This window comes from Dendrobates tinctorius, unplaced genomic scaffold (genome assembly GCF_039654945.1).
Source record: "Dendrobates tinctorius isolate UK_male_01 unplaced genomic scaffold, ASM3965494v1 ptg000010l, whole genome shotgun sequence".
Classification (NCBI taxonomy): Eukaryota; Metazoa; Chordata; class Amphibia; order Anura; family Dendrobatidae; genus Dendrobates; species Dendrobates tinctorius.
Genome location: NW_027361678.1, coordinates 914,630 through 935,781, shown reverse-complemented (window position 1 = coordinate 935,781; position 21,152 = coordinate 914,630). Strand labels below are relative to the sequence as shown.

The following is a 21,152-nucleotide window of genomic DNA, read 5'->3' as shown; positions in this document are numbered from 1 at the left end:
CCCCCCTAATATAGTATAATGCAGCCCCACCACAGAATACAACGCAGCTCCACCATAGAGTATACTGTAGCCCCCTCATAGGGCATAATTTTGCCCTCATCATATAGAATACAATGTAGTCCCCTGAGAGAATAATGCAGCCCCCATACAGTATACTGTAGCCCCCAGAATGTAATGTAGTCCCCTGAGAGAAAAATCCCGTCCTCCCACAGAATATAATGTAGCCCCCTCATAAAGTATAATGCAGCCCCCCTCATAGGGTATAATGCAACCTTTCTCCACCCCCATCATTGTTCTCCCCCTCCACCCCATCATTGTCCTCATCACCACCTCCATCATTGCTTTCTCCCCCACCACCCCATCATTGCCCACTCCACCACCTCAATCATTGCCTCCTCTCCCACCACTATCATTGTCCTTTACACCACAACCATCACTACTTTCTCCCACACCACCCCCATCATTGCCCAGTTCAACACCTCCATCATTGCCTCCCCCAACCCCATCATTGCCCATTTCATCACCTGCATCATTGCCTCCCCCCACCCCATCATTATCCATTTCATCACCTCCATCATTGCCTCCCCCACCACCATCATTGCCCATTTCATCACCTCCATCATTGCCTCCCCCACCACCATCATTGTCCATTTCATTACCTCCATCATTGTCTCCCGTCACCACCATCACTGTCCTTCCACACCACCCCATCACTGCAAACACACACACAGCACTGCACCTCTGTCACACTCACACACAAAGCAATACACCACACACACACACTTACGCACACAGACACACAGCACCACTCACCTCTCGGCAAGTTCCCCACAGCACATCCCAGCAGCCTCTTCCTCGTCGGCAGCTTTCTGTCTGAAACAGCAAGCTGGATGATGATGTCATCCAGCTGGGCTGTCTCAGGCAGGAAGCTGGCATGTGCAGCAGGGAACTTGCGAAGAGGTGAGTGTGCTGTGTGTCTGTATGCATGTGTGTGTGTGATGCAGTGGTGGGGCTTTACATGCTGGCAGTGCTAACTACAGCCTGCGGCTAATGCTGCCCGCTATTAAAGAGAAATCATATTCGCTTCTCTCCATGCCCTTGGGAGTGTGGGGAAACATGAATATTCATTTCTCTTTAGCAGCTGGGACAGGCGTGGCTTCCTGTCACCAGCTGCTACTCCGCTGGCACAGGGCAGGCCCCCTTGACTCATGGGCCCCATAGCCACTGGCTGGGGGCCCCTGTAGCAGTGGGGGCCCTAGGCAGCTGCTGGCCAGTATGCCAACAGGTGTCAGTGCCTGGGCTATCGGAGAATCCTCCTGGTCTCCGGTCGGCCAGTCCGACCCTGGGTTAAATATCTTTACACTTACATCTATACTAATTAGACCATCTAGATGTATTTAAACATTCATAGATCTGCATTTTTTTCGGTTTGGTTGTTCAGACTTGGGAGGATGTCCCATTTGGCCATGTGGACAATTTTATAGGTTTACAAACTAATGAACCTGGCCTGGACAAAAATGATGGTACCCCTAGAAAAGATTGAAAATAATTTGATCATAGAGACTTGTTAAACTATGACGTGTCCTATAATTAGCATCACAAGTGTCTAGAAACTTGTAATCAGCCAGTTTGCCTATTTATAAGATGAAAAGTTGTCACTATGCTGTTTAATATAATGCTGTGTACCTTATTTACAAGGTGAAAAGTAGTCAATGTGCTGTTTGGTATCAAGCTATGTACCACATTGAACATGAACCAAATAAAGCTAAGGAGAGAGTTGTCTCAGGAGATTAAAAAGGAAATTATAGACAAACAAGTAAAAGTTAAAAGCTAAAAACATTTCTCCATCTTGTCGATTCTGTGAGTACATGTTTTCCTGCACTCATTGACTTGCATGGCCGCGTGCATACTGAATTTCAGATTAAACTTGGACTTAGGGCCCCGTCACACAGTGCTGAGTCACTAGTTTTGTGACGCAACAGCGATCTCACCAGCGAGATCGCTGTGTGTGACAGCAATCAGCGACCGGCCCCCCTGCCGGTATCGCTGATGGTTGATGGAAAGCCCTGGACATTTTTGGGGTCGCTGGTCTCCTGCTGGCCAGCACGCATCGCTGCGTGTGACAGGCGGGAGACCATCGACCAGCGAGCAGAAGCTGGTAATTAAGGGTTTCTAACGCACGCCCCTTAGAAAACCGATGTGTACATTAGTTACCAGCTCCCTGCATCAGCGCGCTGGTAGCTAAACTACACAGCGACGCCGCGCGCTCGGTGTCGCTGTGCTGATCACTGGTGAAGCTGCCTGTTTGACAGCTCACCAGCGATCATGTAGCGACTCACTAGCGATCCTGACACTTTGATATCATTGTCGGGATCGCTGGTGAGTCGTTATGTGTGACGGGGCCCTTACAGAGATTTTGTACATGTCCCAGGAACAAATCGGGCGCTTGCTCGGTCCCATTGACTAACAACGGTTTATGTGTGATTTGATACTGTGTCAGATCGCTCTCAGACCCTCAGATGCACACTTGCACCTGACGATTTTACTAAGGAACAATCACATCACATTAATAAATTAATGTCAATCTTTGTACCTGCTGTATGTGCAGTTTACGATCTAGGGATTCACCAAAGTTCAGAAGATGTTAGACATAACCTGGCTGATTAAGTTAATGCTTTACATTTGTTTTACAGCTTTGAGTTAGTCTGGAATATCCTGCTTAACTACTTGAGCCATTTTCCCAGCATGCATGAAAGGATGTGTTTGTGCTACTGAAAAGTGGAGAATAAGGTGCGTCCTAAATAAACTGCAAACTACACCTTGCCTACTAAATGCAACGTTAGCAAAACATACTTCAAAACTTAGATCGTGTTTTTCCATCATCAGACGCCCCACAAAACCTTTTAGGCTGGACTCTTCCTTAAAAGGTCTTTTTCGAACAAAGCTAAGTCAGCATGTAATGGTGTATCATTCATTACAGTATGTCTGTTTATGCTAGGTTATTGAATACTCCTCAGTATGGCTGCCTGCCCGGGATGGTTCTGCAGAATAAGATGGCATACTCCCCCACAAAACCACCAGGGAGAGGTGCTGAGCTCCGAGATATGTAATGCCGGTATGTGTTTGATAAGCAGAATTAATAAACCCGGCGAAACAAAATCCAAGTGAGCGCAAAATGATTAGTCAGCACTGAGAAACAGTAGAGACTTAATAAAATCATGTCTCCATTAGGTGATCAATCATTCCTGGTTGGGTAATCTGTGTAAGGAAATGTGCACGCAGAGTTTTTGAATAGTTATTTTTTTTCTGGGGAGCATATCGTCTCAAAAATCCTCCTCAAAAACTGCTTAAAAATTGTTAGAAAATTCTTCTAATTTATTTCTATATCAAATCCAATTCGCTGTTCATAGGAGGAATTTTTTTAGCTTCATTTTTTTAATCACTGAAGAAGTTTTGAAAAATACACAAAAATTGAGCTTGGTTTGAGTTGGCATCCATGCAGCATATAAACGCATGTTCACATTGGCCATAAGGGCAGACAAAAAGACCAGGTCCCAACCAGTGGACACCAGTTAGGGGAAGGCTTTAAATACAATTTCCAGCTCAGGACAGGGAGGCCACACCCCAGCTTGCACAGAATACAAAAATATAAAGAAACAAACACAAAAATTGAGTTTGCTTGAGTTGGTATACATGCAGCATATAAACGCTTGTTCACATTGGCCATAAAGCATGGTCCACTGGTTGGGACCCGGTCCTTGTCTGCCCTTATTCACACACTGACGTCAACTTTGACACATGATAAGGTTTTAATATTAGACAGTGTAGGACCGCCCCGATCACAGAGTCACCTTGTCGGTGGGACGGCTTTTATGCTATATTTGATCAAATACAGTATTACTAAGAACTCTGAATTATTTAAATGCACTTTTGCTTTTTATTTATTTAATTACAGCAGGGTTTTCCTCATTTTGTCTTTTTTTAGGTTTTGTAAGTTTTGAAAAATGGCATATCACTTCTTTCTAAAGGACATCTCTCCAAAGTAGGCACTGTCCAATCAAAAGACAGCAAAGAAAGCTTCAGGGGGACAAGAAAAAAACTCTTTCAAAAGTCTTTCAAATCCCTTCAAGAAAAGAAAGGCTAAACCAAAACTTCCCAAAAAAGAAGTTTTCTGATGCATTTTTTGCTTGAAAAAAACCTAGAGTTTTTGAATGCCTAAAAAAATGGTGTGCACAGTCCCTTGGACAGTTTTCCATCAGTGTGCCGGTTATGATTTTCATCCGTTTCAGGTCCGTGTGCTTATTTGCAGAATTCATCAGTTTTTCTAGTATGCAAAAAAAAAAAAATGATGGAGGTTTTCCAAGCTTCTCCTAGCAAGCAAGCAGAGAAAATGACAGCGTAAGGCCGGTTTCACATTAGCGCTTTTTAAGCGCACGCACGGCCGGGGGTAGCTCCGCCCCCGAGCCGGCTCTCTGCCCGGCGTGCCCGCCCCTTGCTTGTAGCGCCGCCTACTAGCGGACAGCGGCGCCTGCGATCGGCGCACCCTATCTTTAGCATAGGGTGCGCAGATCGTGCGCAGGCCGTGCGCTAGTTGCGCTTTGACCTGCGCTGCGCACTTTTGACGGTGCGCCGTGCGCGCCAAAATTGAACTTTTCGGATTTTGGCGCGCACGGCGCACCGTCAAAAGTGCGCAGCGCAGGTCAAAGCGCAACTAGCGCACGGCCTGCGCACGATCTGCGCACCCTATGCTAAAGATAGGGTGCGCCGATAGCAGGCGCCGCTGTCCGCTAGTAGGCGGCGCTACAAGCAAGGGGCGGGCACGCCGGGCAGAGAGCCGGCTCGGGGGCGGAGCTACCCCCGGCCGTGCGTGCGCTTAAAAATCGCTAATGTGAAACCGGCCTAAGTACGCCGACCATGTGCCATCGGTTTTTACTTCAACGGGTGTGTTCTGTCTGCAAAACAGACCTGAGTAGGACATTTCCCTTTTTTTTTTAATAAGTAAAAAATAAGTGTCAAGGCAAAAGTTCCATGCAATATAGTGTTAGTTAGAGATGAGAGCTTTTGAAATTCAAATTCACCAATTTCACAAAATTTTACCCTTAAAATGGATTAACTGCGAATATATTCACAAGAATCTCAATGCTCGAAAGCTTGTAATTGCTCATAAAATGCACATAGGGAAGAGTAAAGAGCAATAGAGGACCCTGCTGACCATAAGAGCTTACACTTGTGGGGAGGAGGACCCCCATATAGTGATTGGGCCGGAACCAAGGGGACCGCCATCAGAGTTATTGAAGGAATCACATCAGGAGGATTACAAAGGGAGACATGTGACTGGGGTTGTCAGGGCAACAGGGGGCGGGGCTAGGGTAAAAGGAGCAGGGGACGCGCTGAAGTGGCAGTTGGAGAGGAGCCAGAATGAAGGCAGGGAGGAGAGTGACTTGCAGGGACACCGACAAGAGCCTGTGAGGAGAAAGATGCGCATTTATCGACGAGAGAGACTGTTACCGGAGACTGCTACCCACCCCCGTTCTCAGAGAATCGTCCCCACTGTCCCCTGCCTTGGCGAGAGAGGAACTTTACCTCAGGTTGTGGCCGTGAGTACCTGTAACCAGGCCACAGAGGCCTGGGCACTTCCCCCCAGCCTTCCCCCATCACGCCGACCCGGCCGTCACCAGCCTGAAGGTACGCCACCTCATCACAGGCGAGATTAAAGGCTCGCTACCCTAGCTTTGGGAGAGACTCCTTGATAAAGGACGGCTACAGGTCATATGGGGAACTGCGTCATCACCGCGCGCCACCTCCACCATTTTCTTCAGGGCCTGTTGCACCCCAACGGCATCGCTTCCTTCAGGGCCTGTTGCGCCCCAGCGGCAGCGCTTTCTTCAGGGCCTGTTGCGCCCCAGCGGCAGTGTTTTCTTCAGGGCCTGTTGCGCCCCAGCGGCAGCGTTTTCTTCAGGGCCTGTTGTGCCCCAGCGGCAGCGCTTTCTTCAGGGCCTGTTGCGCCCCAGCGGCAGCGATTCCTTCAGGGCCTGTTGCGCCCCAGCAGCAGCGCTTTCTTCAGGGCCTGTTGCGCCCCAACGGTATTGCTTTCTTCAGGGCCTGTTGCGCCCCACCGTCATCACTTTCTTCAGGACCTGTTGAGCCCCATCCCTCCCAGGAGTAACGAGGCATCAGGACAGCCGCCTCAGCGACCTCTACGCGGCCACGTTCACGAACCTGTCAGCCCCTGGAAGGCTAAGTACCGCAATAGTGTTGTTAAGATTGTTGAGTCCCTGCGTGGACTGTTTGTCCCAGTATATCTTGTTTGTTCAGTTAAGCCCCAGCGGCTAGTTTGATAAAAAGTTATTTCACCAACCACCATCCGTCTAGTGTCTCGTCACTGCATCCTGCGAACCTGCAGAACCCTACACTTGGCGTAGTCGGCAGGATGCAGTCTCCGAGCGTAGACGGTGGTGGCGCAGGTCAGGGGGAAGCTGTAGACTCTGTAAATAATGAGGGCCCCCGTACTAGCATTTCATTGGGGGCCATGCTGAACAACCTGCCTAGATTCTCCGGCTCCAATACTATGCTATGGAGCTGGACAGAGCGAATGCGGGGGCTCTTTTGGATGCACCCAATGACCCCTGACCTGGAAGCTGAAGTGGCACTCATGGCCCTAGATGGGGAGGTGCGGAGGTCAGTGATGTTGAAACCTCCGGGGCACCGCAACACTTTTGAAAAGGTGTTGCAGATAGTGGAACAGACCAACGGGGATCCCACTAATGTGGGAGAGTTAAGGACCCGTCTGTTTAGCCGGATGCAGGCAGAGGGGGAGACGATTACTCAGTATATGAATGTACTCCAAGAGTTGCATACGGCTATTGAAAGAAAAGACTGGGTAGGGGTAGGATCTGTTGACATTACCCTACGTGACCTACTGGTGACTGGACTGCGAGATCCACTGATAAAGCAGGCATTACGGGAACAGATCAGAATGAATCCCCAAATAGACTTTTCAGAAGTGGGAAGTCAGGCACGGGTTCGGGAGCAAGAGCAGGGGATGGCGGTCCCCGTGGGGAAGGTCCGAGGTGTGGAGGCCTCCTCAAACACAGTTGAGGAACCTCAGTGGGTGGAGGAGATGAAGTGAGAATTGAAAAATATTAAGAGCGAGTTGGCTGAAGTAAAGAGAAGAACCGAACCGGAGACTGGGAGACCCAGTGTTAATCCCGGTCCCTGGGGGTCACGCTCTCCGCGGGGTGGTCAATCTCTACCGGCCCGGTATTATGAGTGTGGAGAACCAGGCCACTTCGTCAGAGAGTGTCCGCGGCGTGGGAGATACCCACCCTGGCGGCCATTAAACTAAAGGGCTCCGGGATGGGGGGACGCCGCTCGGAGCCGAAAACCACAACTAGGGGTGGTGGAAGTCCCGAAGATTTGGTAGCAAAGTGTCCGGTAGTTTGGGCAGAAGTAGAGGGCCGGGCCATCCGGTGTCTGGTGGACACGAGGTCACAAGTAACCACTATGCCCGCAGCGTACTTTCAACGAAACTTTCTGGAGGCAGCAAGGCCTCAGTGGGGGCCCATGATTAGACTAGTAGCCGCCAACCAACTGCCGCTCCCAGTTGCCGGGGTAGTGTGGGTGCAGGTGACGTTGTGCGGTAAACCCCTCGGCCGCAGAGGGGTGGTGCTGACTCAAGGAGAAGCTGATCAACGACACCCCATCACCCTAGGCATGAATATTTTAAAAGAGTTTGGTAACCTGTTGCTTAATGATCCCACACAAAGGACACTGAAGCAGTGGGGTTCTCGCACAGCTCAGGGACAGGTATTCCAGCAGCTGGTGCGAGGTGCGCGGGTGCATCGGGACTGCCAGGAGGGTGAGGCTCTGGGCAAGGTCATCGCGTCAGCGGCACCCCTGCTTGTGCTGCCTCCTGGACAGACAGTGGTGGCCCTGCCAATTCGGGCCCCGATACCTTTGGAAGGCGTAGAGGTGCAGGTGGAGCCGTGTCACTTAGAGCACTTACCTCCTGGCATACTGGTGACCCGTTCCCTCGCTACGGTGCGAAAAGGAACCGTCCTGGTCCGCTGCGTTAACCTTGTAGACCGAGATACCATTCTGAAAGCACGGACTGTACTGGCCAAACTAATAAAGCCTTTAGAAGAAGTGCTGCCCGCTCCTGCGGTTCAATTACGAGTACACCCCGAGGATCCTTGGGAGGTAACAATACGAACCTTACAGGCCCACGAAGTCTCGACACAAGAGAAGGGCCGAAATATTTTGGAGCAGATGCGGGCCGAGCTTTCTGGACTAACTGCGGCCCAACTTTCACAAGTAAAAGCATTGCTGGGACAGTACCATGAAGTATTTGCTAGTCATGAGGACGACTTTGGGTGTACCACCGCCATCACTCATGAGATCCCCACAGCAGGAGCGGCCCCTATCCGAGAACGATATCGACAGATTCCGCCACAACTCTATCAAGAGGAGAAAACTTTGCTGGCTCAGATGCTACAAAAAGGGGTGATACGGGAAAGTCAAAGCCCTTGGGCGGCCCCCATCGTGTTGGTCCGGAAGAAAGATGGTACACTACGATTCTGTGTGGATTATCGTAAATTGAATGCTTGCACTATTAAAGACTCATACCCACTGCCCCGCATAGAAGAATCTCTGTCTGCATTGGGCAAAGCAACATATTTTTCGACCCTGGACTTGGCCAGTGGGTACTGGCAGGTGCCCATGTCAGAAGAGGACAGAGCTAAGACGGCTTTCATAATGCCCATGCGACTGTTTGAGTTTAATCGAATGCCATTCGGGCTGGCCAACGCCCCCGGGACATTTCAGCGATTGATGGAGCGATGTCTAGGGGATCTCAATTTTGAGGCCACGCTGATCTACCTGGACGACATCATTGTCTATGCCGCCTCCTTCGAGGACCACCTGAAGAGGTTGGGACAGGTACTCAGCCGGCTGCAAAAGTACGGGTTGAAGGTGAAGCCTCAGAAATGCCACCTATTTCGCTCTCAGATTGAGTATCTGGGTCATGTCATTTCAGCAGAGGGTGTGAGGCCATCCCGGGAGAAGATTGCTGCTATCCAGGAATGGCCTACCCCCGAGACGGTGAAAGACGTGCGGGCTTTTCTGGGGTTAGCTGGATATTACCGTCGTTTCGTAAAGAATTTTGCATGTCGAGCTCGAGCCCTGCATGACCTGCTGAAGGGGGCTCCCGCTGGGGCCAATGGGGCCAATCCAGTGGCAACACCCTCAGGAAGAGGCCTTCCGAGATCTCAAGGCTGCACTCTCGGATGCCCCAGTGTTGGCTTATGCGGATTTCTCTCAGTCATTCATCCTGCACACTGACGGGAGTCTTCACGGGCTAGGGGCTGTGTTGTCACAGGTTCAGGATGGCCGGGAGAGGGTGATCGCATATGGAAGCCGTTCACTCCATGACTCCGAGCGTAACCCTGACAATTACAGCTCTTTTAAGCTCGAGCTCCTCGCAGTGGTGTGGGCTATGACGGAGAGATTCGCAGAGTACCTAGCGGGCTCTGAGGTGATAGTGCGAACTGACAACAACCCACTGGCTCATTTGGAAAACGCCAAGTTGGGGGCTTTGGAGCAGCGATGGGTGGCCCGAATGGCGAAGTACAATTACAAGATTATTTACAAAAGAGGGGCCGAGAATGTTCATGCAGATGCTCTCTCTAGGATTCGACATACAACTCCCGGACAGAATCGAGACAAAGAATTAGAAGGAGAGGAAATACCATTCACTCTTACCGCTGCCGTGCTCACCAATGTTAATGCAAAAGTATCTTCCCCAGAGGCCCACAGGGGCATCCTGGAACAATCTCGTGATAAGTGGATACAACAGCAACAAGAAGATGAAGAAGTTGGACTTCTCCGGACATGGGTCGCCGCTGGTCAATTACCCACTGATACTCAACGACAAGCTTTGACCCAAGACCTGTCGCTGATGCTGCGACAATGGGAGAGACTGATTATCCGAAAGGGACTACTGTACCGTAAAATCACTTCGCAAACAACCTCAACGACTGTTTGGCAGGTGGTTACGCCCGGAGCTCAACTACACGAACTGGCTCGAGAGGCTCACGAAAAAGGGGCCCACTTTGGAGTCAAAAAGACTTTGCAATGGTTACAACAGAAAGTTTATCACCCACGCTTGTCGGCTGTTGTGGACGAAGTTTGCCGTACCTGCCGCTTATGTGAATTGGCCAAACCGCCTGCTCAGAGGGCCGCAGCACAGACGATTGTGACTTCAGAACCCTTTGAGCTCCTGACGGTGGATTATCTGCACATTGGTCCCGCATTCCAGGGATACGAACACTGCCTCGTCATGGTGGATCATTTCACCAAGTTCGCTGTGGTCACCCCTACTTGAGACCAGACCGCGGAGTCAGCCGCCTCCGCAATTTGCAGAAACTTTATACAAGTGTACGGCTGTCCTCAACGTATACATTCCGACCAGGGAGCATGTTTTTTGGGGAAAGTTATGGAGGAACTACATCATCTTTATAGGATTGATAAATCCCGGACCACACCATATCACCCGCAAGGGAATTGGGCTTGTGAGCGATTTAATCGGACATTGATTCAAATGCTACGCACTCTGGAGAGTGACAAGAAAGCTCGTTGGCCTGAATATGTTTCTGAATTAGTGTGGGTTTATAATAATCGGGTACATCGAGTAACGGGCTATACTCCTTATTTCCTGCTGTTCAGACGAGAGGGTAAAGGGATCACGGAGGTAGAGTTGGACCCCGAAGAGCCTCGGCCCTGGACCAGAGTGTCGTCTTGGGTCCGAAATCATCGCCACAGGTTGCAAACTCTTCACCGAATTGTACATACAGTACCAAACTTCAAGACTGGGAACACCCAGGGATGAATACAACCTCCCCTCCCCATCTCCAAAGCGGGGACCGTGTGCTTGTACTAGATCAACGCCCCCAGAATAGACTGGAGTCACGTTGGGAAGAGAGTCCTTATCGGGTACTACGCCGTATCCATCCAGAAGGACCTGTGTACGAAATACGGCCTGAGCAGGATGAAACACTGCCCACCCGCATTGTGCATCGTAATATGTTACGCCCGTGTATTTCCACCGACCCGAAGCAACTGGAACCCGTCCCGAAGACATCCGAACCGGAGTACATATGCTGGGACTCGGACGACGAGGATTTCCCTCCAGTTCCCAAGGGCCCTCCACCCAATAATGAGCCAGTTGACACAATTAACCCACCGGCATCTTGCAGCCCACCGACGTCCACCACCCCAGAAGATTCCACCCCAGTCGAACTTAGACGCTCCGAGCGGTCAACAGCCGGCAAACCCCCCGAACGGTATGAACAAGACCAGTTCGTATGGCAACGAATATTGACACCTTTACAGAGGAACTTTACCTCAGGTTGAGGCCGTGAGTACCCGTAACCAGGCCACAGAGGCCTGGGCATTTCCCCCCAGCCTTCTCCCATCATGCCGACCCGGCCGTCACCAGCCTGAAGGTACGCCACCTCGTCACAGGCGAGATTAAAGGCTCGCTACCCTAGCTTTGGGAGAGACTCCTTGATAAAGGACGGCTACAGGTCATCTGGGTAACTGCGTCATCACCGAGCGCCACCTCCAACATTTTCTTCAGGGCCTGTTACGTCCCAATGGCATCGCTTCCTTCAGGGCCTGTTGCGCCCCAGTGGCAGCGCTTTCTTCAGGGCCTGTTGCACCCCAGCGGCAGCGTTTTCTTCAGGGCCTGTTGCGCCCCAGCTGCAGCGTTTTCTTCAGGGCCTGTTGCGACCCCAGTGGCAGCGCTTTCTTCATGGCCTGTTGCGCCCCAGCGGCAGCGTTTCCTTCAGGGCCTGTTGCGCCCCAGCGGCAGTGCTTTCTACAGGGCCTGTTGCGCCCCAACGGCCTCGTTTTCTTCAGGGCCTGTTGCGCCCCAATGGTATTGCTTTCTTCAGGGCCTGTTGCGCCCCACCGTCATCACTTTCTTCAGGGCCTGTTGAGCCCCATCCCTCCCAGGAGTAACGAGGCTTCAGGACAGCCGCCTCAGCGACCTCTACGCGGCCACGTTCACGAACCTGTCAGCCCCTGGAAGGCTAAGTACCGCAATAGTGTTGTTAAGATTGTTGAGTCCCTGCGTGGACTGTTTGTCCCAGTATATCTTGTTTGTTCAGTTGAGCCCCAGCGGCTAGTTTGATAAAAAGTTATTTCACCAACCACCATCCGTCTAGTGTCGCGTCACTGCATCCTGCGAACCTGCAGAACCCTACACACTCTACAGGTGAGAGAGAGGACCCCACTGAACATTTGAGCTTACACTCAACAGGAGAGAGGACCCCACTAACCCTAAGAGCTTACACTCTACAGGAGAGAGAGACGACCCTGCTGAACATAACAGCTTATACTCTACAGGAGAGAGAGAAGACCCTGCTGAACATAAGAACTTATACTCTACAGAAGAGCGAGAGGACCCCGCTAACCATAAGAGATTATACTCTGCAGGACAGAGAGGATCCCACTGATCATAAGAGCTTACATGCTACAGGAGAGAGAGAACCTTGCTGACCATAAGAGCTTAAGGCCCCGTCTCACTAAGCAATCTCGGTAGCAAGATCGCTGCTGAGTCACAACTTTTGTGACGTAACAGCGATCTCACCAGCGAGATCGCTGTGTGTGACAGCGATCAGCGAGCGGCCCCCCTGCCGGTATCGCTGATCGCTGCAAGAAACCTCTGGACATTTCTTTGGTCGCTGGTCTCCCGCTGGCCAGCATGCATCGCTGTGTGTGACAGCGGGAGACCAGCGATCAGGTGTAAAAAAATAATAAAAAAAAATAAAAAATATAGTTATTCTCACCTTCCGATGTCCCGTTCAGCCATCCCGCCTCTCTCCACGCTCCGGTCCCAGTGATCCTTTGCATGAATGACCGCGAGACTTTGTTATCCCGCGAGACCGTGACATCTCGCGGTCATTCGTGCAAAGGATCACTGGGACCGGAGCGTGGAGAGAGGCGGGATGGCTAAACGGGACGTCGGAAGGTGAGAATAACTATATTTTTTATTTTGATACTATTTTCTACAGCGATAGCCAGCGATGCCGGGCGCTCGGCATCGCTGTGCTGATCGCTGGTGAAGCTGTCTGTGTTACAGCTCACCAGCGATCACATAGCGACTTACCAGCGATCCTGACACCTTCATATCGGTGTCGGGATCGCTGGTGAGTCGCTTAGTGTGACGGGGCCTTTACACTCTACAGAAAAGAGAGAGAGAGGAACCCGATGTCGATAAGAGATTACACTCTACAGGAGAGAGAGAGGACCTCTTTGATGATAAGAGCTTACACTCTACAGGAGAGAGAGAGGACCCCACTGACAATAAGAGATTACACTCTACAGTAGAGAGAGAGGATCTTGCTGATCATAAAAGCTTACACTCTACAGGAGAGAGAGACTTAGGGCTCAGTCACACGGCATTGATTATCTCATACGAGAGAATTGGGACGATTATGCAAATGACACTCGGCTCAAACTGTGTCAGAGCTTGATCCGAGTGTCAGTGCACTGTGCTCTGATCTTCTCTCATAAGAGGATTGCAGCACAGGTGTGGAGGAGACAGAGAAATAAATGTCTCCATCTCCTCCACTGCCAGCGCCCAAGGTAATGACATCCGAGTGCAGTGTGATTTTTCACATGCACCCATAAAGTTGTATGGGTCCGTAATCTGATCATTGAAGCCACTCGCAGCATGCTGTGATTTGTTTTCTAATGCCAAGTCGGCATGAGAAAGTAATTGCTGCTCTGCACTGCCCCATAGTATAACATTGGGCCGAGAACTATCCGATAAAACATTGTATAGCGCTCGGCATATGGCAGAGGGGGGAACCCTTACTCAGTGAGATGGAAAACGACTCTGACTAACACCATACAAACTGTGCTCTACTGGGAATGACTGATCTGTGATGACCACTGACCACCACGACTGTACAAGGTAATCCATAATGTCATAGCTGCAGTGCTTTATGGGGAGGCCACACGGCCATGTAAAAAGACATTCTCCTACTCACTGACGCTTCTGCAGTGTGAGAAATGTTTTTTTGCAACTGGGAATAGAATTTCAAAATGTTTGAATTCACGTGAAAGTGTGAATTTCAGTATATTTGCCTTGAACTCAATCCTCTGTGGATTGATCCACTCATCTCTAGTGCTAGTGTGCTGGCAGTGAAAAAAAACGACAGCTCATGAACAACAGCCCTTGTGTGAATGGAGCCTTATTATTCCACGTGTTCCTGCACCCACTGCACTGATTATATTATTATTATTATTATTATTATTATTATTATTATTATTATTATTATGCATTTATATAGCGCCATTTATTCCATGGCGCTTTACATGTGAAAAGTGGAAATATAGACAAGTATAATAAACATGTGTAAGACAAGGGACACACAAGTACATAATCAATAATCATAATGCCGTGTGACTGAGCCCTAAGTCTCTCTCTCCTGTAGAGTGTAAGCTTGCCCGCGAGGGCTCACAGTCTACAGGGATGGGTGAGGATACAGTAGGAGAGGGTAGAGCAGGTCGTGCGGTGGTTCAGTAGACTGAGGATCATTGCAGGCTGTTGGCTTGTCAGAACCGGTGGGTCTTCTTGAAGGTTTCCGTTGATGGTGAGAGTCTGATGTGTTGCGGCAGAGAGTTCCAGAGTATGGGGGAAGCATGGGAGAAGTCTTGTATGTGGTTGTGGGAAGAAGAGATAAGGGGGGAGTAGAGAAGGAGATCTTGAGATGATCGAAGGTTGCGTGCGGGTAGGTACCTAGAGACCATGTCACAGATGTATGGAGGAGACAGGTTGTGGATGGCTTTGTATGTCATGGTTAGGGTTTTGAATTGGAGCCTCTGGGCCATAGGAAGCCAGTGAAGGGCCTGGCATAGGGGGGAGGCTAGGGAATAGCCGGGAGACAGGTGGATTAGTCGGGCAGCAGAGTGTAGGATGGACTGGAGCGGAGCCAGAGTGCTAGAGGGGAGACCAGAGATTAGTTAGAGCGCCCTCACTCACCAGGGCCGTGGGGTACTCGGTACCGGGCCGGTTGATCTTCTCAACGGGGGGGTTGTCACGAAAGCAGTGACCCAGTCCGTGGCCCTGGGGCTCCATTACAAAGGGGGTTGTTTCAGTGTGCTTATGGTGGTGAAAGTTTATAAGTGATTCGTGACGCCACCTGTGGTTTTCGGCAATAGAGATGTAAGCCGACGCTGCAGACAGATCCTCTGGGACAGATGGTGTGGTGCAGCAGTGATGTTATAGCCCTCCACAGGCAGGGCTGTAGTCCCAGGGCAGTGTAGGTGAAGTGACACTTAGATGGTGTAGTGTCAGGCGCAAGGGATGTGGCAGTGCTGGGCAGGTTGGCGCAGGAATAATTGGAGGACACCAGGGCATGTAGTTCCAAAGTTTTACTCACAGTCTGTTGCAGGTACAGGTGCCCGCATCCGTGCCATGTCCTCCGGGTCAGGAGCTCAGCCAACTTCCAGGCAAGATGAAGTACTCCTTTCCAACACTCCGCCAACATATGTGCCTTTTCTGAACGTCTCCTCTTATAGCGCCTTTGAATGAAGTACTCTTGGTACTGAGTTACACTGGAGTTCCTCCTGTCAGATGTTCCTATGAACTCTACTTGTACGGCAGACAGCTGTAGCCTGCTTCAGGGACTCCTTGCTACTAAGTCCCGGCTCACTAAAATGTTGCTGTTGTGCCCCCAAGTCTTGTGTGGGAATAAAGTGGTCACTACTTCTATTCCTCTGGTGTATGCTGCAGGACCATTAGTATCCATACAACCTCAGGGACCGGACCCCAGCCTTGCGCTTAAAATTTGAAAAGGGTTCTCCTCTAACCCTGGTCCTTGTTCTCTTATTCTCCTCACTTTCCGTGCTAATCCTTCTTCCCAATGGAGAATCAAGCTTCCTTTCTCTGTCTCTTTCCTGTGCCAGCAGACCCAGATCACTGTGGCCTGCTGCAGCACTTCCTTCTTCCATCCCTCTCCCGGGGATCTTCTTTCTCACACTCTGTCCTTCTACATCGTCACTCATTGACTGAATGAAAGACTGACTGACTGACTGAACTCTTCCCGCTCTTTTGTGCAAACTAAACTCCACCCACCTGCCAGCACCTTTCGTGTTCCAAGCAGGGAGCCACCAAGGGGTGCTATGCTACACTCCAAGCAGGGAGCCGCCAAAGGTGCTTTGCTACACTACTTTGTGGTGTGGGGTGCAGGTGTTGTAGCGTGGTCAGGTGTCTCCATCTTACCTGGATGGTGGGGTACCACACCTCAGGAGGAGGTGCAGTACCTCTGTGTCGACTGAATCCTCAGAGGTGCCACATAGGAGGTTGCAGTAGTCGAGGCAGGAGATAAGAGCATGCACTAGTGTTTTTGTGGTTTCGTGGTGGAGGAATGAGCAGATCCGGGAAATATTTTTGAGTTTGAGGTGGCAGGAGGAGGCAAGGGCTTGGATATGTGGTTTGAAAGATAGCGCAGAGTCGAGGATCACCCAAAGGCACCGAGCGTGTGGGACTGGAGAAAGAAAACAGCCATTGACATTGATGGATAGGTCTGGTGGAGGGGTAGAGTGAGATGGGGGAAAGATGATGAATTCTGTTTTGTCCATGTTCAGTTTGAGAAAGCGAGCAGAAGAATAAGGCTGAGGTAGCAGACAGACATTGTGGGATTTCAGTCAGTAAGGAGGCGAGGTTGGGTCCAGATAGGTAGATCTGTGTGTCATCGGCATAGAGGTGATACTGCAAACCGAAGGATTCTATGAGCAGTCCCAAGCCAAAGGTGTAGATGGAGAATAGTAGGGGTCCTAGGACAGAGCCTTGAGGAACACCAACAGACAGGGGTCGAGGTGAGGAGGTGGTGTGTGAGAGGGAGACACTAAATGTTCGGTCAGTTAGGTATGATGAGATCCAGGTTAGGGCCATGTCTGTGATGCCAAGAGATGAGAGAGTCTGTAAGCAGGAGGGAATGGTCTGTGGTGTCGAAGGCAGAGGGCAGGTCCAGGAGAAGGAGGACAGAGTAGTGTCGCTTGCTCTTGGCGGTTAGTAAGTTGTTAGTGACTTTAGTTAGGGCAGTTTCAGTTGAGTGATGCGGTCGGAAGCCAGATTGTAACCGGTCAAAGAGGGAACAGGAGGAGAGGTAGAAGGACAGTTCAAGATATACATGCTGTTCCAGTAGTTTTGAGGTGTAAGGGAGAAGAGATATCGGGCGATAGTTAGACACAGAGGATGGATCAAGGGAGGGCTTTTTGAGGATGGGTGTGATTGAGGCATGTTTGAAGGATGAGGGAAAGACACCATTTGTAAGTGAAAGGTTGAAGAGGTGTGTTAGAGATGGGATGAAGACTGTGGCCAAGTTAGGGATGAGGTGAGACGGGAGTGGGTCGAGGGCACAAGTGGTGAGGTGTGATCTTACAGAAGGGTGGAGAGCTGATCTTCTGTCATGGTGGAGAAGCTGGCTTTTGCAGAACAGGGCTGAGCGGCTAAGACGGGCATTGGGGGCTGCGGGCCAAAGTTTTGTCTGATCTTGTCGATCTCCTGCTTAAAGAAGGAGGCAAAGTCTTCAGCAGAAATGAGAGAAGGGGGAGGAGGTGCTGTGGGACGGAGTAGAGAATTGAAAGTGTTGAAGAGTTGTTTAGGGTTGTGAGACAGGAAGGATATGAGAGATGCGAAGTAAGTTTGTTTAGCGGCAGAGAGCGTGGACTTAAAGCTGGCAAGGGACTGCTTGTATGTGCTGAAGTGCTCAGTAGAATGGGTTCTCTTCCATCTCCGCTCAGCGGCCCTGGAAACCCGTCTCAGTTCTTTGGTCAGGCTGGTCAGCCAGGGCTGCCTGTTGATTGTACGAGTTTTGCTCTGCGTGAGGGGGGCAGCTGAATCAAGTGTTGCTGTTATTGTGGTGTTATAAAAAGTGGCAGCAGCATCTGTGTCATGAAGGGAAGCTATGTCTGTAAGAGGTAGAAGGGACTCAGAGAGTGATTGTAAATTGAGGCGTTTGAGATTCCTGCGAGGGTGAGCGAGTTTATGGAGCGGGGGTTGCGCAGTAGGAGAGGAGAGGGAAGAGAATGTCAGTAGGTTGTGGTCAGACAGGGGGAGGGGTGAGTTATTGAGATTAGTGAGGGAACAGAGACAGGTGAAGATAAGGTCCAGCGTGTGACCATCTTTGTGAGTGGCCGCAGAGGACCATTGAGTGAGTGTTTATATTCTACATAGATTTAATTAAAAATAATAATAAGCAGAAATAGTTATATCATAGAGCATCCTTCATTAAACTCCAAGCTATCCTTACTGTAGTGAAAACTTATTTACACCTTCCTAATATAGATCTGTGCAGGAGGTGATTTTGCAGGAGGTGAAGAGAATGTTGAGCCTGGGCGTCTTTGAGGAGCCAAAGAGCAGCTGGTCCAACCCTATTGCTCTTGTGCCAAAGCCCGATGGAGAATAGTGCTTTTGTAATGAATATAGGAAGCTGAATGAGGTGTCCACATTCGATGCGTATCCATTGCCCCGGGTCGATGAACTCATTGAGATGCTAGGGTCAGCCAGACACATCCCCATCCTTGACCTAATCAAAGGGTACTGGCAAATTCTCCTGTCCCAAAGTACTATGAAGAAGATTGCCTTCTCTACACCTGACTGTTGTTTAAAACACACCAGAATGCCTTTCGGGCTGCAGGGAGTCCCAGTCACCTTCCAGTGGGTTATGGACCCGATCCTAGCACCTCACAAGAAGTACGCCACAAGTTACATGGACAATATTGTGATCTTCAGCCCGAATTGGGGAAGTCATCTGCAGAAGGTCCAGGTGGTACTGGATGTGCTGAGGAAGGCAGGGTTTACCATAAACTCAAAGAAGTGCGCCATTGAGAAGGAGGAGGCCAAATACTTAGGCTATATCATCAAGAGGAGCGAAATAAAGCCACAAGTGAACAAAGTGGAGACTATCTAAAATTTGCCGCATCCGATCTCGAAGAAACAGGTTAAGGCATTTCTGGGAATTGTGGGATTCTATTTGTAGTTTAAACCAAATTTCACCATGATAGCCAGACCCCTGATTGACCTTCTAAAGGGCACAAAGACGTTGATGGTCAAGTGGTCTTCCAAAGCAGAGACGGCATTACAAGTGCTGAAGCTTGCCCTGTGTAAACAGGCAGTCTTGGTCGCACCTGACTTCAATAACCAATTTGTGCTCCAGACAGATGCCTCTGATATCAGGTTGTGAGCAGTGTTGTCCCAGGAAATAAATGATGAGGAACATCCAATCCTATTCCCAAGTAGTAAGGTTTCTCCTTGTGGAGAGTGATATACCAGCTCTGGCTTGTCAAGGAAAGGAGACATATTCGCCGTGCAATGCTCCTCTGGGAAATTTAATATGCAAATTGCCTCTTCACTGAGAAAGAGGACTCAAACTTTATGGCACCACCTGTTGGAAGTAGCGATCCTGCAAACTGAGGTTCTGATTAGACTTTTATCATAAGACTCATTAAGACTCATTAAAAGATTGATTGTGACTTGTAGGATCGCTACTTCCAACAGGTGGTGCTATAAAGTTCAAGTCCTCTTTCTCTGCAAAAAAGGTAATTTGCATATTATATTCCCAAGTAGGAAATGCTCCTCATGTGAAAAAAAAGTATGCTATTGTGGAAAAAGAATGCTTGGCAATCAAATGGGCAATTGACACTACTGACAGTACCCGCAGCAACACAGCCTGTATTGTACGCTATTTTGATTATCCCATTATGACAGAAGGACCGAGTTTATTTACTTAACTTTGCACTGGTTTATGCAGTACCTTATAATAAACCAGTTGAAAACTTAAAGGGGTTTTCCCATTATTGATTAAAATGAACTTTCGTTCGTGGGAAAACCATTTTTAATTGAAAGTGTTCCTGTGACAACCTCTTGAGTCTTTTAGCCTAGCATCCTGGATCTCTGTGGGAACTACATTTTCAATTGTATCTATGCAAATACACTACAAACCTTTGGCTCCTTGTGATGCCGTCCTCAGTGTCACTGACGTGACATCCGATCACTGGTCTTCACTTGGATACTTTCCTTTTTTCTGAGTGTGTATGTAAATCCTGATTTATGGGCAGTTCTGGCCTGTTTGTCACACAACTATGACAGAACAAGCAAGTTATGGCAAATGTGATATATTTACTTACTTACGGATTCAATAACTTAATGCTGTAACATTACAACTCGCCAATGTTGCTGGCAGAGGTAATATTAGCACCAGACGCCGCAAGGAGGACACCCACCGGACCAGACCAGCCTCATATAAATACAGCGCGGGACCAGATTAAATGGTATTTGGTAAAAGGGGGTAGTCAGGAGGCAATGTAATCATTTGTGAAATGAATAACAGCAGAAAAAGGTGATGCCATTTGTTGGGCTACTAAAAAACTGGTGACAGGTTCCCCTTAAAGTAATACATGCCGTCTACCAGATGTTGGAGAAGGATGTCAAGAATTTCAGTATATCTATTTTTTAACTTTATAAAACGGTTGTTGGCTTACATGATTTATTGCGTGGGAGCCACACGTCCCCCACGAAGCACACGCACACTCAGGGGTACCCTAGCAGGGTATTTTGGGAGGCAGAAAATGGTGTCGGACATATCTTACATGTTCATGTAGAACAAAGGTAAAGTGAAGTAAGAAAGGTAAACTAAACAGTTTAAAGGTATCACACAAAAAGCTACTCACAATGGTGGAGAAGATGGCAAGAAGATCCTCAGTAATCATGAGGTCTGGAGACACGTATCGCAGTGATGAGAGGCTGCTGCAGGCACAGGGTATAATCCATGAGTAGATATGACGAGTCAATGATATATGTATAGGTATTAATATATAAAACTATACATTACAATGAAAGCGAAAGCCAGAATCGGAAACTAACTTTAGGTGTGGCCATACTTAAGCCTTGAGGACTTATCAGCTGGCTGCAGGGAACTAGCGGCATCTGTGATATTGGCTAAGGTTGTTATCTGTGCAGCTGCCTAAGGGAATATTTTGCTATATAGAATGCTCTTGTGGCATACCATCTCTGGAAAAATAGTGAACACATTGCCTATAGAGACACATAACGCCCAATCGGCATCATCAGAAAAAGGCCA

General features: G+C 49.3%; 1 protein-coding gene across 2 annotated transcripts in view; it reads right to left on the bottom strand.

Moving 5' to 3' along the window:
* Positions 1-21,152, bottom strand: part of LOC141098015 (potassium channel, subfamily K, member 16-like) — a 126,865-nt gene that overhangs the window by 58,119 nt on the left and 47,594 nt on the right. The window contains exon 1 of one of the 2 annotated variants that reach the window (XM_073585610.1): positions 814-855. The exons of the other annotated variant lie outside the window; for it this stretch is intronic. The gene's annotated coding sequence lies outside the window, so the exon portion shown is untranslated. Of the gene's footprint in view, positions 1-813; positions 856-21,152 lie in introns of those variants that run through there. 2 annotated transcript variants of the gene reach the window in all.